General features: G+C 37.2%; 1 long non-coding RNA gene across 1 annotated transcript; it reads right to left on the bottom strand.

Moving 5' to 3' along the window:
• LOC109228222 lies at positions 9,195-11,002 on the bottom strand. The gene is made up of 3 exons (XR_002068343.1): positions 10,841-11,002; positions 9,906-10,004; positions 9,195-9,731 (listed from the first exon to the last, which is right to left on the bottom strand). It is a non-coding gene; the product is annotated as an uncharacterized LOC109228222 (long non-coding RNA).

Below are 16,979 nucleotides of genomic sequence, written 5' to 3' on the forward strand. Positions count from 1 at the left end.
CATTTGTATTAATAGTTATATTTTGTATTCACGTATTAGCAACATGAAAAAAAATCTATTTTTTATAAAATTAAAATAAAACTAAGATACGACGAGTAGTGGGATCCTGAGCTAAGCCTTGGCTAAACCTTGGATATCCAAGTGGATTACCTTTGGGAGTTAAGTCGAAGATCAAAATGGTCTTGTGAGTAGTTTTCTTTCAAAATGTTTTCTTATGGCCTCACCTTTGAAACTCGACAAAGCTACCTACCTTTCTTTCAATGCTTTAAGATAGAAGTACGTCGAGTATAGGGCTTTCACAATCTCCGTCCAGACGGATTTGATTGCTTATTTCATTCTTGTTCCTGGAAATATATCAACATCAAGGATGTTAAAAAGACAGAGTCAACCGATAGATCAAAGAGTTATTTTTTCTAAATCGGCATTCTCTTTTATGTATCTTTAATTGAATTATGAACTTCAGGCGTTTAAATATTTCAAGTAGAAGTAATAGTTGAACCAGCATAATAAAAAAAGCTAGCAAAAAGGCAGGCTCATAGTCAGATTCGGCCAAATAAAGCAGTCTTCTTGCATCTTTGAAATCGACTATGCGTTGCACGATTAGTAGTTGAATTTTGCATTAATGTTTAACCAATACATCTTTATTTTGGTGTTTTTGATTGTAATCTTGGTTGAACTTGCCAGTCTCCATATTGCATCATACTTTGTGCTTCAGCCTTTTGTCAAGCTATTTCTTCTACTATTGTCCCATGATCCCATATAATAAAATACAATATAACTAAAATATTTGACGCGGTACACACGTGTCGCACGTACACTAAAGCTAGTTAAATGACATGAAGGAGCAAAGGATTGTTATATGAGCGTAAGAATTAATTTTTTTTTGTCCATCAGCATAAGATGGTGAGCTTAATCAGGCACTGACAGCTAGGGCTGTGCATAATTTGTAAATACCAAATTATCGTACCAAAATCAAAAATTTTGGTATTTGATATTCGATATTTGGTATTCGGTATGGTACTTGATTTATATTTTAAAAAATATTGGTATTACATGGTATTTGGTATTTTAAAATAAAATACCGAAATACTGATACCGTATCGAAATATATATTATATTACACAATACACATATTATTAATTATAATATAAATATAAAAATCTAAAATTTCACTTTCCTTTAATCTCTAAGTTCATCAATTAACTCTAAGCAAGTAACAAGACATTTCTAATGATCAAATTTATTTCTTTATGTATATTTTTCTCTCTTTGGATTGATATTTGCTAGTTTTGGACAAAACTTTAGTCAACAAACATTTTTAGTTTTGTACTTTTGAGTACTTTAATTGAAAATATTACAGTCTATGATAATATGCACTAGTTAGTATCCAAACTGAATAAACCGAAGTTACCAAACCAAATAAACCGGAACCGAAAAGAGAAAGACCGAACCATACCGAATTTAATTAGGTACGGTATTAGTATAGCATTTTAAGAAATCGAATACCGAAAATATCGAACCAAAATGTCTAAATACCGTACGGTACCTAATAAATGAATTTTGGGGTAAGTCAGTCTCTTTCGAAGCATTATAAATGAAGAATAAGATTTGAAAAGAATATTTATATGGAACTAATAAGGAAGTCCAAAAATGAAAATTAAAAAGGGGGCAAAAACTGAGCTAAAAAATTATTATGAATGCGACTTGTAAATTGCATTCTACGTAGGGGCATTAATGTTTCGGTTAGACCATTATTTTAAGAAATTTATATCATTTACAACTGAACTTAAAATACTTCTTTCAAATTTAACTTCAAATCTTATTTTTCTTCAAATCTCACTCAAATCATGTTCAATGCCCTCGTAGAATTCACTGATCATATTCAATAGTGGTTTATTAGTTGAATTTTTTTTTACATCTTTAGTATATATGTGTCATCTTATCTATCTATATAGAATAATAAAGGCAAAACAATTTGGGAGTAACAAGTGGAATTCCCTAATGCTAACACCTGTTAAAAAATTGGACAACTCTCCAATATAGTTGGAGCTTCAAAGTCCCACACGTTCACAGAAATTCTCAAATCTCCTAATGCCTTCAAAGTCCCACACGCACAGGTAATTCAAATCTCCTCAATTTATGGGATCCATTACTCCCACACTCACAGGTAATTCAATACCCACGTTTTGGCTTTTACTCCCACAGTCAGAGGCAATTCAATACCCATTAATATTACCACGTTCACAGAAACTTTCAGTTTCCCACACTGTATATGTAATTCCATTCCCACGTTTTGCCTTACTGCTACTGCCCCAAAAACGTCGCCATTATCCCATAATGTATATGTAATGCAATTTCGAAAAACTGCCTTACTGGTGCTGCTCCAAAAACCTCGCCATTATCCCACCATTGATTTACCTCCCAAACGTGGGCTTCCAATTCAAAAAATCATATTTTATCTGCACATCTATATATATATCGGATTTATGTGGTTTACATTTTCAAAACCTTTTCAACTTCATATTTTATCTGCTCAATATACCATTCTGATTAATTTACTTTGCAAATATGGCGACACAAATTCATGATATCAAACAAATTTCAGGCAACTCAATGCAATGAAACCTCAAAGCTAGAGTCGTTCGAATGTGGGTAATGCCGGATCGCTTTAAGCCGGAAATACCATATTCAATTGAATTGGTTTTACAGGATTATAAGGTAACATATCAAACTTTGTCATACTTCCAAACTTATTAATGTAGTCGCATTCTATATAAGGAGGACATGGGCAACTACATTGTAACGACCCGACCGGTCGTTTTGAGCTCTAGCGCATCGCTCAGCAGTTTGGGGCCATGAGCAGCTTCACTTCAGGTATGTCTCTATGCTCGTTCGAGGACGAACGAATGTTTAAGTGTACGAGGATGTGACGAACCGGCCAGTCGTCTTAAGAATTAATTCCCCGATCCCCTATTAACTATTTTTCCCAAGTTTATTTCTGCTATTTTTGTTTGCCGGGATGTTCGGTTTTAAGTTTCGGAGAGTTTTGGGACACTTAGTCCCTAAATGAGAGCTTAAGTGTTGGAAAGTTGACCATAGTCGGAACAGTGTGAAGACGGCCTCGGAATGGAAATTCGATGGTTCCGTTAGCTCCGTTAGGTGATTTCGGGGTTGGGAGCGTGTTCGGAATGTATTTTGGAGGTCCGTAGCTAATTTAGGCTTGAAATGCCGAAGTTTGAATTTTCGAAGTTTCCGGTCCGAGAGTGAGATTTTGATCCGAGGGTCGGAACGAAATTTTGGGAGTTGCAGTAGCTCCGCCATGTCATTTGGGATATGTGTGCAAAATTTCAGGTCATTCGGACGTGGTTTGGTTAGGTTTTTGATCGAAAGCATATTTTGAAGGAAATTGAAGTTCTTAGGCTCAAATCCTTGATTAATTCGAGTTTCCGACGTTGTTTTAGGTGGTTTAAGGATTGGTACAAGTTTGAATGATGTTATGGAATATGTCCGTAGTTTTGGTTGAGGTCCCGGGGGCCTCGGGTGTGTTTCGGATGCTCAACGGAGCATTTTGGAGTTGTGTAAAATTGCAGAAATCCATCAGCTGTTGCAGACCCCTTTTTCCTCTTCGCAATCGCGTCCTCCTCCACGCGTTCGCGTAGAGTAATTTTGGAGGAGGACCAATTTCTTCTTCGCGTTCGCATACCAACCATCGCGTTCGCATAGTTCAATTTGGCTCTGAGGGCTGAGCCCATTTTATTCATCGCGTTCGCATCTCCCTTGTCGCGTTCGCGTAGCTTTGTCAGCCCAGGCCTTCGCGTTCGCGTACTGTTCCTCGCGTTCGCGAAGAGAATTTTTGGCAGCCTTCACTTTTCTTCTTCGCGAACGCGTGACTTCCTCCGCGTTCGCAATGCATTAAAAACCTGGGCAGTTATAAACATTTCAAAATTCGAGGGTTAGCCATTTTTACCAAAACTCAAGCTTGGGAGCTCGGATTTGGGAGAGATTTCGAGGGATTTTCAAGGGCAATGATTGGGTAACGATTCTAGACTCCTTTTTGCTCATAACCCACTAATCTAATCGTGAATCCTCCTTTTAATTTCGGAATTTAGAGGAAAATTTGATAAAACTTCATAGACCGAATTTTTGAGTTTTGAATGGGTGTTTGACCTCCGATTTGAGATATATATATATATATATATATATATATATATATATATATATATATATATATGGGTAGACTCGTGAGAGTACGAGGGTTCTAAAAATATTAATTTTATCAGATTCCGAGGCGTGGGCCCGAGGGGCGTTTTGGTCATTTTACATAATTTCGCATATTAGCTTAGAATTTAATTGTAGAATCAGCTTCTTGAAGTGTTATTTACATTATGAAATGGAATTGGATAGATTCGAGCCATTTGGAGTCGGATACTCGTGGCAAAAACGTGGTTTCTAGTTGATTTTAAGCCGGTTCGAGGTAAGTGGCTTGTCTAACCTTGTGTGGGGGATCTTCCCATTAGGATATGATGTTTGATAATTGAAATGCCTTGTACGTAAGGTGACGAGCGCGTACTTGAGCTAATTGTTGAAAAACCCGGTTTGATTTTTAGTATTTAAACTTAGTTCCTTTCCTTCCTGTTTATTCTACTTGCGACTTTAGCCTGTTGTTAGTTTAGAAAAGCATGTTTAGTTGACTTAATTACCTTTTGCTTAAACTGCTTTAGTTGCATTATGTGAAGCATGTTAGACTAGAATTAACTGTTTACTTGATACGTATTTAGCATTTAATTGAGTATCCTTGTGTTGCTTCTGTGTGTTTTAATTTGGGACTACGGGACGACATCCCGGGAGATCCCCTGTACGTATTTATGATCTGGACTGAGGTGCGGGATACCAAGAGATCCCTGGCACGTATATTGAGGATACCAAGAGAACCTCGGGATACCAAGAGATCCCTGGCATATATTGAGGATACCAAGAGATCCTCGGGATACCAAGAGATCCCTATCATACATTGAGGATACCAAGAGATCCTCGGGATACTAAGAGATCCCTGGCATATATTGAGGATACCAAGAGATCCTCGGGATACCAAGAGATCCCTAGTGTGTATATATTGAGGATACCAAGAGATCCTCGGGATACCAAGAGATCCCCGATATATATTGAGGATACCAAGAGATCCTCGGGATACCAAGAGATCCTTAGTGTATATATATTGAGGATACCAAGAGATCCTCGGGATACCAAGAGATCCCTGATTATTATCCCTGTTGTGAGCGGTGTTACCTGGTGATTTGTCTTTATATTCTGTTTCCGTTATTGTACTCTTATTATCATGTATAGACTCTTACTATAGATTCTCAATTATATTGTTTATCTTAACCTATCACTATTATTATTATTTACCTCAGTAGGGCCCTGACCTTCCTCGTCACTACCCGACCGAGGTTAGGCTTGGCACTTACTGAGTACCGCTATGGTGTACTCATGCCCCTTCTGCGCATGTTTTTCATCTGCAGATCCAGGTACTTTTTTCAGGATTATCATCCTTGAGGGAGGCGACTTCAAGGTATAGCTGCCGCGTCCGCAGACCGTAGAGTCTCTTTCTATTCTTGTTGTTTAGTATTAGCCCTTCTGTATTTTCAGTTCTTGTTAGACATTTTGGAGTTAGAGCTGTGTAGTACTTCTTAGCTTGTGATTCATGGGTTTTCGGGTCTTGGATTTGTGTGTTGGTTTTGAGAGTTAAATATGGTGTATGCCGAGCGACACATTTATACACTGGTTATTTCTTATTTCTGTTTTAAATTGTTTTACTTCCGCAAAATTCTTGGTTTCTTTTCCGCGATTAGGCTTACCTAGTCGTAGAGACTAGGTGCCGCCACGACAGTTCACGGAGGGCGAACTGGGATCGTGAAATACATCAGTCGCATATAAGTCACATTAATCCAGCATTATGAGAAAGTTGATGAAGTTGATGTTCCTAGGTTCATCTGTTTTGTGGCAGCCTGCTAAGTGTCGGCTATTTTTTCATCTTTACGCATAACTGTTGTAGCATTTTGGTTCTTATTGATTGTTCATAAAACTTATATTTATCACTGATGTAGCTATCTGAATTGGGATGTGCAAATTCAAGAATTATAGTTGTTACATTAATAGCCTTACTAGCCCTTTCTATTCTGATTTTGCAAACCTGGGAACTTTTACTTCTCTGTATCCTTCATAAACATCATTCATAAAATAGCGTAAAGATTCGTATATATAAAACTTATTTGCGACTGATTGTTGATAAAACTTAAAATAACTGGTGTACCATTCTGCTTCTTATACATTGTTCAGTATATCTTCACTCCTAAAACTTATATGCGACTGTTGTTGTCTATATACTTCTACGTTCAAGTTTGGCAGAATGGCTTCATATTTCGTAGTTTTGCCTTTATCTTACAGATTTGTATGTATATGGTATACAACTTCTCTATATAGCATTTTGGCTTTTGATATAAAATCTTTAAGATAACTTCACTTAAGTTGCATAAATTCTCTATATAGCATTCTGGTTTTTCATATGAAACAGGTAGGATAATTTTAGGCAGTGATCTCCGCTATATACGAGCTTATAATTGCGCGCTAATAATGAATCTGATTTTGTAGGGTGATCGTATACATGCTTCAATCGGAAAGTATGTTCTCAAGTTTTTTAGGAACAAGATACATGAACTTCGCTTATATCGTATGAACTACTTTGTCGTCGGACCAAATAATCTGAAGTTGAGGACTATGACACACAACCTGAGGCTAACATTTACTCAAAAGATATTTGTTGAGGAAACAGATGATCCTTCATTTCATATGAACATCTTTAACTTGCGCCCTTTTGACCAACTAACAAATCAACATGATGTCGATGAGACAGAATTATGTGGTAATTCTTCTTTTCATTTGTAACGAATTAATGGTATTGGTAAAACTATGTTACTCACTTTTATCTATCTATCTATCTATCTATCTATCTATATATATATATATATATATATATATATATATATATATATATATATATATGTTGCTGGTCAGGTTGTCACCTATGAAGATGTTAAGACCTACAAGCAAGGAGACGACGAAAGTGTATTTATTAATATTATACTCGAAGATGATCAGTAAGTAATTGAAAATTTTAAATATTTTTTTATGGATAGCTTACCTATATATGTCTATATTAACCTTACTATGCAACGTATAGGAGGAACAGGATTGTGGCAACCTTATGGAGCGAACATGTGGATTAAATTCAACATTACTTGAATGAATCGACCGATGAGCCGATTGTTGTTTTTCAGCATATGAAACCTCAAAAATATCGAGGTTTACCGTATATTACATGTTTTTTCCCGGCTTAGTGTATAAATATTTTTATGTCTACAATATTTATTAACAATACTCAATTTTTACAAACCTTTAACCAAAGCCAGATTAGCTACCTATGAGTCGTTGTGCATGCTTGATTGTTGAATTCTACATCCACCCAATAATATGCATGATATCTACTAGAAATTTTAATTAAGCTTTACTTTCCATTCAACTCAACACAACCTACCTACTTAATTTTTTTCACCCATTATATAAACCTCAACTGTATAGAGCACAAAAGTGTAATAACGTGGGATAAAAAATTTAAAGGCAAGAGAGAATTAATTCATCCAAAGATAGTGGTGAGTTTGCAAATATTGGAGTATATATTTTGTACAAGAAGAAAGAACTACTGGCATTCTTTATTATAAGTTTTTTTGGTGAGTTAGCAGAATTATATTATACAGTGGAGAATGAAAGTAAGTTCAGTACACTCACATCAGTATGACCTCCGACGCCAAGTGCTACTTCAAGTTTAGGCCATTTTTAAAAGTGCTTTTTAAGTCAGTTGCCGGTCAGATTCGCTACTTACTTTTCATTTCATATATAGGCAATTACTCTGTGCGTAGCTGTTGGTTTCAGACAAAGATATGGATAAACTCTACGTTGCCACAGTCTACTGAATTTAAATCGAGGTTTGTCACGTGTATACTCCTTTTCATTATTCACACAAAATATAACAATACTATTTATAAATAACAATTTTTGACTTATGTAGGTTACTTGCAGCACGTCCGTCAAACATTGAGAGAATCACTCAAACAAGTTCTCAGCAAAGTTACTCTATTAGAGATGAGTAGACAAAGGAATTGTAGAGTTTAAAACTATTAGGGATTTAGTTCAGTGCACGCAAGTGAGTTTAATTAACTTTGTCAATTATATGTACTTTATGTTTTCTGTTTTGCATTTACAATAAACTTTTGTTTTTTTTAAATGGGAAAGTAGCTGTTGGATTGCGGCAGAATTGGTAAGTTTGGAACTTGACCGGGGATGGTCATACTTGGCATGCAACAAGTGTAGTCGAAAGGTTGATAAAGTTGGAAATAAATACTTGTAAGAAATGCAATGAAGATCAATTTTCATGTACTCACAGGTAATTACTATCTATGTTTATTTAAAATTTTATATATTAAAAAAACCATAAGTTTAATCAAAATTGAGTTGCAGGTATAGGCTCCAAGTACGAGTTATGGATGGAACCACTTTTATCTCATTGTTTCTTTGGAATCGAGAGCTATGCATCTTATAGGGAGGTCCGCAAAAGAACTTAAGGAAAGCTCCCTTGAGGTATACTACAAAACTTATTTTGATTAACTATAAAAATACTTCTAACCTATGAATTTTGGTGTAGAATTCACTTGCGGATGCTGACTGTTCTTATCCAAGTGAACTGGACGCTATTCTTTATAAAAAATTAATGTTCAAGGTTATTGTCAAGCAAGAGAATATTGAGTCTCAGGTCGAAGTCTACAAAGTTCTTAAGCTTAGTGACGATGATGACCTTTTAAAGGAATACAGCCACAGTTTATTCGAAGACAATTCACCGTAAATTTTTTTACCTCACAAAACTCCTAACACAAAATTTAAGTATAAATACTTTTGCACCCATTGAATGAATGTTCTATTTAATTTCTGTTTAACAGGATCCAAAGTTTTTTGATGGACAAAGCTCAAGTGGAGATAAGCTTTTCGGGGTAAATTCCATGAAATTTAAAGTTTTACAGCATTATTTATTTGTTTAACAATTATAGTCAAAACTATGCAAGTAACAACAGTATTGCTCTCCAACTGGTATTAAATTTTTTGGCTGTTGGAAGGATGTAATGGCCGAAAGTCAGCAGTCTATTTTGCAAACTCCCATCGATAAAAGCGTATCAGAAAGTGGATCGTCGGTGTTAGAAGATGGTGATGCTTGCAATATAAAAATATGTCCTCTGAAGAAGTATGACAAGAAGACTAGATCCGCTAATAAGGCATCAGCAGCAGGACCAGATGATGACTTCAATTCTCAACTCTCTAGCAACAAGGTTCGCAGGGTCATAAAGAAAGAAAAGAATCCCTAATTGGTTTTACTGCAATGCGTCTAGCTGTGCACTTATATATTTTGTACTTATGTCGCTTCAATGTTCTGCGTTTTATATGTTATATGGTGAAATGACTCTACCTATGCAACTTCATATTTTCTTTATCAATCATGAGTTGAGTTATTACTTATGTTACATATACCAAAAATTGATGCGATTTCCGGGAATGAGGATGCTACATTGGTCCTGCTGACTTAGTATCCTACAGTGATTGGCGGATCTCCTACCTGCTGCCTTACTATCCTGCAATCATGTAATATAAATCTTAGTCAGGCGCATTTATTTCCTTAGTTAATTTCTCCATTTTTGTAATAAGTCTCTCACAATCATGTAATGTTAAAAATGACATACGTTGGTACGATATAGTTCCTTAGTTAATTTCTCCTATAAGTTAAAGGGACTAAGAGGTGCACTTACACTCATAAAAGCGATATCCTCGTCATTTTTTGGCCTTTGAATACCCGAGCATACGGGGTAATTGAACTTTTCTGTCCCTTGCTTTACTTCTTTTGCATTCTATACAGAATTGAAAACCAAAGGAGAAGGGTTATGTAGACCTCCATTTTCAGTAGCAACTAACTTTCTGTTACTTTTGATTATAGGGATGTTAAAATCTTGTGCACCCTTTTGAATTTCAAGCTTCTGAAAAGAATAACCACAACAAAAATGACCCGACTTAGTTTTCCTATTCACAGCGACAGTACTAACGAAACGTTTTAAGTGATCTTATTAACACCGTCACAGTACCTTACAGTCATTGAAAAAACCAGCATCCAACATATCGAATCCACATTTACATACCGGAAAATTATTTTTGGCATGTTCCAAGTGTTCCCCGCAATTTTTCGGACCCAACTTCCCACCGATTAATGACTACAGATTATCAAACAGAAACTATAGCAACTGTATAATAGAGGCAACTAACTTATCATTCATTCATTTAATGCAAGTTTGAATGTACTACCTTGAAGTAAGGTCCCGGGAATAATAACCCCAGGTGCTCTGTGGTTAGAATTTGCATAACTTTCTATAAATTCTGACCTGCTTTGCAAATGTTAGTTTGAAGAAAGAGAGAGACACTATATCTTTATTTACCCTGTCACCTTCTAATCTGATGTTCCTATTCTTACGGTGCTAAAATATAACTCAGTAGTGTTCCACTACTATGTTATCCACAAGCTACTAAATGTACAGTGGAAATAATGACTGCAAGCTTGCAATGGAAATTAAACAAGAAAATCCATAGTAACTTCAAATGATAGATTGTATAATATAGGCAGTCCGGTGCATCAAGCTCCTAAAGGGTCAGACCATAAGGGTCTATTGTACCAATCATGTAATAAGTCTCTCACCATTTTTGTCATGGATATTATTACTTAATGCACTGGAAACTTCTTGACCGGATCAAACCAGGCATCGCTGTGCTCCTCTTCAACACACACTTTTAGAAAAGCTGAATTATTTTGGCACCTACATTTTTCAACAATCAGTAGCCAGGAGATTTAAAAAATTGAGTAAACTTGAGTATTTCCACATTATTGTAACGAGCATCCACATGAAGAGGCGTCTGCACCATCTGCATCCAGATAAGTAGGAAACAATATAAGGAGAATACTTTTCACAAGCAACCGTCTAATCTAACTGCAAGACTATGACCAGGTAAACATGATCGACAGCCAACTGTCTTTGAAACTTTTATAAGACCATCAGTATCCTGTTTTGGCTCCCTCTCTCTAGGAAATTCCTAAGGAAACTTAAAATAAAGAAAAATTAAAGACATCGTACCCAAGGTACTACTTATAATAGCCTCAAATTTAACTCTTTTTTCTTATAAGTGCATTAGCATAGTCTAACAGAAAAATAAAAACAGTGCAAGTTTGTTTATTAGTAGGATGCAGAGAAAATCTGTCATGCACAAGCGCATCATATGCTGGATGCAATCAGGGAACAAAATTTTCAGGAGTAGAACTGCTTGCCTTTTGAATTGTATAAGAACCCAACGAAAGCAAAAGAAGTAATTCAAGCAGTCTTTCTGTTTGAAGTAATCATGCAAAGGGTTGTCCAATAACTCCACCAACTGCATAGCCCAGTAATTTTGCATTACACTTTTGACAGTAGACATATGCTTATCAACCAGATACTATGAAATTTACAAATAAAAAATCTTTTACAACAGAAAAAAGGGTATGAAGGGATGGAAACGTCAGAGCTTCTAAGGAAAACATTATGCAGCAATGTCACACATTAGCCATAAAATGATTCATTTCTTAAATAGTCAGTCATGTTTAGGTGTGTATACTATAGATAGAATTATACTTTTCACAAGCAACCGTCTAATCTAACTGCAAGACTATGACCAGGTAAACATGATCAGTAGCCAACTGTCTTTGAAACTTTTATAAGATCATCAGTATCCTGTTTGATTCCCTCTCTCTAGGAAATTCCTAGAGGGAACTTAAAATAAAGAAAAATCAAAGACATCGTACCCAAGGTACTACTTATAATAGCCTTAAATTTAACTCCATATCTAGGTAAATCATAAAAAAATTGAGTTGTGTGTGTATACTATAGATAGAATCATCCTACCTGCTACCTTACTATCCTGCTATCATGTAAGATAGAGGTATATTTGGCTGTGGCATACAGTTGAGAAATGAAATATAGTTCACCATCTTTTAGTGACAGAAATAGTGCAAAACAAGTTTGTAGTTTCAGCAGTAATAGTACTGGCATGACTTCAAAGGACTCTGAGTAACACAAATCCTCACAAGGTTGAAGTAACAAGTTTGCGTACACATTATTCTCCCCAGGCCCCACTTGGGTTAGCAGATGGTAGTATCTTTAGATTTGCCTCGGCACCATTCTCAGATTCTTGATTGGTCTCTTACACCACAATAGTTGATCTAAAATTCACCTCTTGCGCAATTACATATTTAATGATCAAATCTGCTACTTTCGCCCGCGTATAATCCATAATGCCATCTGCCTAAAAAACGAAAAAATAAGATCAAAAGGTTAAATCCCATTTGCTCTAAGGTTTATTCTATGAGTGAACATTCCAGAATCACAACCAGGTGGTTCATACTAAAGATGGAAGAGCATAGAGGAATGATTTGTAAAGAAAAATACCATGGTCAGTCCAGTACATTTGTAATGGTTGATCAACTCTTGTTCACCTAACTAAAGTATTACAACTTTTACTGCAAAAATAACTGACAGCACATGGCACTAAAAATGTTCAGCCTTTACTTTTATTCCCAGTAACGACTTGCCCAAGTCTTATCAGATACTTATTTTATGTGACGACCCAAAGGGGTCATCACCTATTTTCTCATTCATCTCGTGCTTCCGAGGCCTTGAAAATCTCATTTTTAGTCTCCTCGATTTGCGTGCGCAGTCCGAGCGCGTAGCCGGAAAGCTTAAATATGAATTCTATGTGAAAAATGATGAACTTTGATATTAATATGAATAAAGTTGACTTTGGTCAACATTTTGGGTAAACGGACCTGGACCCGTGATTGGACGGTCCCGGAGGGTCCATAGAAAAATATGAGACTCGGGCATATGCCCGAAATCGAATTCCGAGGTCTAGAGCCCGAGAAATGAATTTTTCTGTGAAATTATTTTTCTGAAATTAATATGGAAATCTGAAAAGGAAATTGATTAGAACGTGTTGGTATCGGGCCCGTATTTTGGTTCCGGCGCCCGGTATAGGTCTTATATGTGGTTTAAGCGCTTTCTGTGAAATTTGGTTGAAATCGGACGTCATTTGACGTGTTTCGGACCTAAATATCTAAAAATGAAAGTTTATGAAGTTTGAAGAAAAAGTGATGATTTTGAGGTTTGATTCCTCGTTTATGATGTTATTTTGGCGATTTGATCGCACGGTTAAGTTCGTAGGATGTTGTTGAGTTAATGTGTGTGATTAGTTAGGAGCCCCAAGGGCTCGGGAATGTTTTCGGAGGTGTTCGGGGTGGTTTTGGACTTAGGATGATAGCAAATTTTCTGCAATTTTTGCACAGTATTTTGCTTCTTCGCATTCGCGGCTTTCAGCTTGCGTTCGCGTACATGTAGGCTCCCCCTTCTTCGCGTTCGCCTAGTAGTCCCCGCGTTCGCATAGTTCAGCCTCCCCCCTTCACCGCGTTCGCGAGTCCCCTATCGCGTTCGCGTATAACCAAATCTCGGACCCCAGCCCATTCTTCTACGCGTTCGCGACTAGCATCTCGCGTTCGCGACGCCTTGACCCATTTACCCTTCGCGAACGCGGCCCCCTTCCCGCGAACGCGAAGGGCATTTTTGCCCAGTGATTTTTAAAATTCAAAACAGAACCAGTGACGGAAAATTTCACAAAATACACACGAGCTCATCTTCTTCACAGCCCATAGGCGATTTCTAGAGCTCTCATTCACCAAAGCTTCTTGGGTAAGTATTATTTAACTTGTTTCCTTCATTTTCCTTCATCATTTATCAAATTCTTAGGCTCAAATCATGTAATCTAGGGTTGAAATTGGGGAAAATGGGTAGAGTTAGGGCTTTTCAATCTTCTTTGATTTAGACCTCGTTTTGGGGTCGAATTTGAAAACAAATTGTATATGGGGGAATGTGTGATGTGAAATTTGTTCGAACCTTGGGTTTTGACCAAGCGGGCCCGGGGTCGATTTTTCGAATTTTGGAAAGAAGGCTTAGAAAACTATATTTAGGCATTGGGTTTGATTTATTTAGCTTATATTAATGTTGTAAAGCCGTTATTTCATAGATTTGATTGAGTTGGAGCCGAGCTCGAGAGGGAAGGCGGTCGTTGTGGATTGATTTAGCTGTGGAAGTTGAGGTAAGTGTTTGGTTTAACCCTAGCTTGAGGGAATAGGAGTTGAATCTTGTTTGCTAATTGCTAATTGATTGAGTACGGTGTATAGGCATGGCGACGAGTATCTATACACTGGTGTCTAGCATGACCGTGAGTCCGAATATTGTGTTTATTCCTATTTTGTTGTGACTCTTCCTCGTGTAATTGATGAACTCTATATAATGTGAAGAGTATGGGAATGAATTATGATTTGTGAACTCCTTGGAACATTGGCTCGAATGCTAAAGTAATTATTGAGTAAGAAAAGAAAGAAAGAGAAAGAAATGTGATTATTCCCTTGCCGGGCCGTATTCGTATATTGATTACCTCCCTTGCCGGGATGTGAAAGTTTTTATTGTTGTTCCTTTGTCGGGATTTAATTATTTACTTGTATTTCCCTTGCCGGGACTTCTATTACAGTTTGTCTAATCCCCCGCCCCATTGTTTGCGATTGTTGTTTGGGTGAGGACGAGTGTTAAAGCACGAATGGTGATGACGTGCACGATTGTGATATGAATACTAATGCACGAAGGAACATTCCGTGCCCTGTTTTGATTATTTATGCACGAAGGAACGTTCCGTGCCCTGTTTTGATTATTTATGCACGAAGGAAAATTCTGTGCCCTGTTTTGATTATTTATGCACGAAGGAACATTCCGTGCCCTGATGATTACTAATGCACGAAGGAACATTCCGTGCCATGATATGAGTGTTTACGCACGAAGGGTCATTCCGTGCCATCATTTTGTGAGGTAAAGCACGAAGGGTGATGCCGTGCACTTTATATGATTGTTTGGGTGAGAATGAGAGTAAAAGCACGAAGGGTGGTGCCGTGCAACTGTTGATTTCCTACTATCGTTGCTATTGTAGTTGTACTGTTTCATTCTTCAATTATTGATTTTGTACCTGAACTGTTACAGCCCCTACAGTATGCTCCCCCTCCCCTTGACTGGTTAATTTCTGTATACCTTTATATTGCATACATATAAATATTGAACTGCACAGGTTTGTTTGGTAGTCCGGTCTAGCCTCGTCACTACTTCGCCGGGGTTAGGCCAGGCACTTACCAGCACATGGGGTCGGTTGTGCTGATCCTACACTCTGTGCATCTTTTTGCACAGGTCACAGTACCAGAGTAGCCTTGTCACGACCCAAACCCCGGACGTGATGGCGCCCAACACATTGCTAGGCAAGCCCGACCATTTACGCAACCTTAGCCAAATAATCTAATTAAATAAATAAATGTTCACTACTATAATACCAATTTAGTGCGGAAATTCTGATATAATCTCTAACATTCGAAAACCCCAAAATAAAATACTAAATAGCCCACAGAATCTGGTGTCACGAACATGAGCCTCTAGAAGCAGATTATTCACCTATTACAAGTCCGACTAGGAAAATAATACGAATAAAATAATAAAAGATAGAAGGGAGAGATCAAGGCTGCGAACGCCATGCAGCTACCTCGACACTCCCAGATAACTGCTGCTCAGCTAACAAGCCCTCACTCACCCTTTGGTGTACCTAGATCTGCACACAAGGTGCAGGGAGTATTGTGAGTACTTCCAACTCAGAAAGTAATAAATATAAATAAGGTCTGAGGATAAGAAATCCTAAATAAACACAAAGTAAGCTATAATTACAGCAGCTCAATCTAAATCATATCACTCAATAAACTAATGAATACAATTATAGAAATATCACAACAGACAAATGAAGAAATAAATGACAATTAAATATGCAATGCAACACATAAACCGGTACCTCCGGTACCCCGCTGCGGCCGTGCAGCCCGATCCATTTATTTAACATCGACGGCGCTCACTGGGGGTGTGCAGACTCCGGGAGGGGCCCCTTACGGCCCAAGCGCAATAATAAGCCATCTCGTGGCATCAAACAGGCCCTTGGCCTCATATCAATATTATTATAATACTGTTGCGGCGTGCAGCCCGATCCCATACTCAGTCCAAAAATCACACAATAGTATAAAAATACTCAACTCTAACTTCATTTAAAAATATTAACTTAATTTCTAATTTAAGAAAATGGCTAAGATTTCAAACACAGTATTAAATACCAGGACTGAGTTCAATATCTAGAAATATGGTAAGAAACCAGTAAAAATAATCCTTGAAGGATTCAAGTAGTTGGCACGAAGCCCAAATATGACAATTAATCCATTTTTATAAGGATATCACAAAACTACAATCAATTAGGTAGTAATTTTATTAAGCGGGACGGACCAAGTTACAATCCACGACGGTGCTCTACCCCACGCCCATTATCCGGCGTGCAAGTCACCTCACATAGCACTACATTGTGCAAATTCGGGGTTTCAAACCCTCAACACAGCATTTACATTTATTACTAACCTCAAGCCGGCCAAGGTCCTAGCTTGCTATGCCCTTGCCTTTCGAATTCACCTCTTCGTGCGTCGAATATGACCAAAACCACAACGAATACGTCACAATATGCTAAGTGAATATAACCCAATCGAAAAGACTCGGAAAACATCGAAAATCACGAAGTTGGCAAAACTCGAGCTCCGGGCCCACTTCTCAAAAAATTATAAATTTTACATCACCGGATTCCTTATCTCGCCACGAGTCTATACATATAAAGAACACCAAAATCGGAGTCCAAAT

Source organism: Nicotiana attenuata, chromosome 6 (genome assembly GCF_001879085.1).
Source record: "Nicotiana attenuata strain UT chromosome 6, NIATTr2, whole genome shotgun sequence".
NCBI lineage: Eukaryota > Viridiplantae > Streptophyta > Magnoliopsida > Solanales > Solanaceae > Nicotiana > Nicotiana attenuata.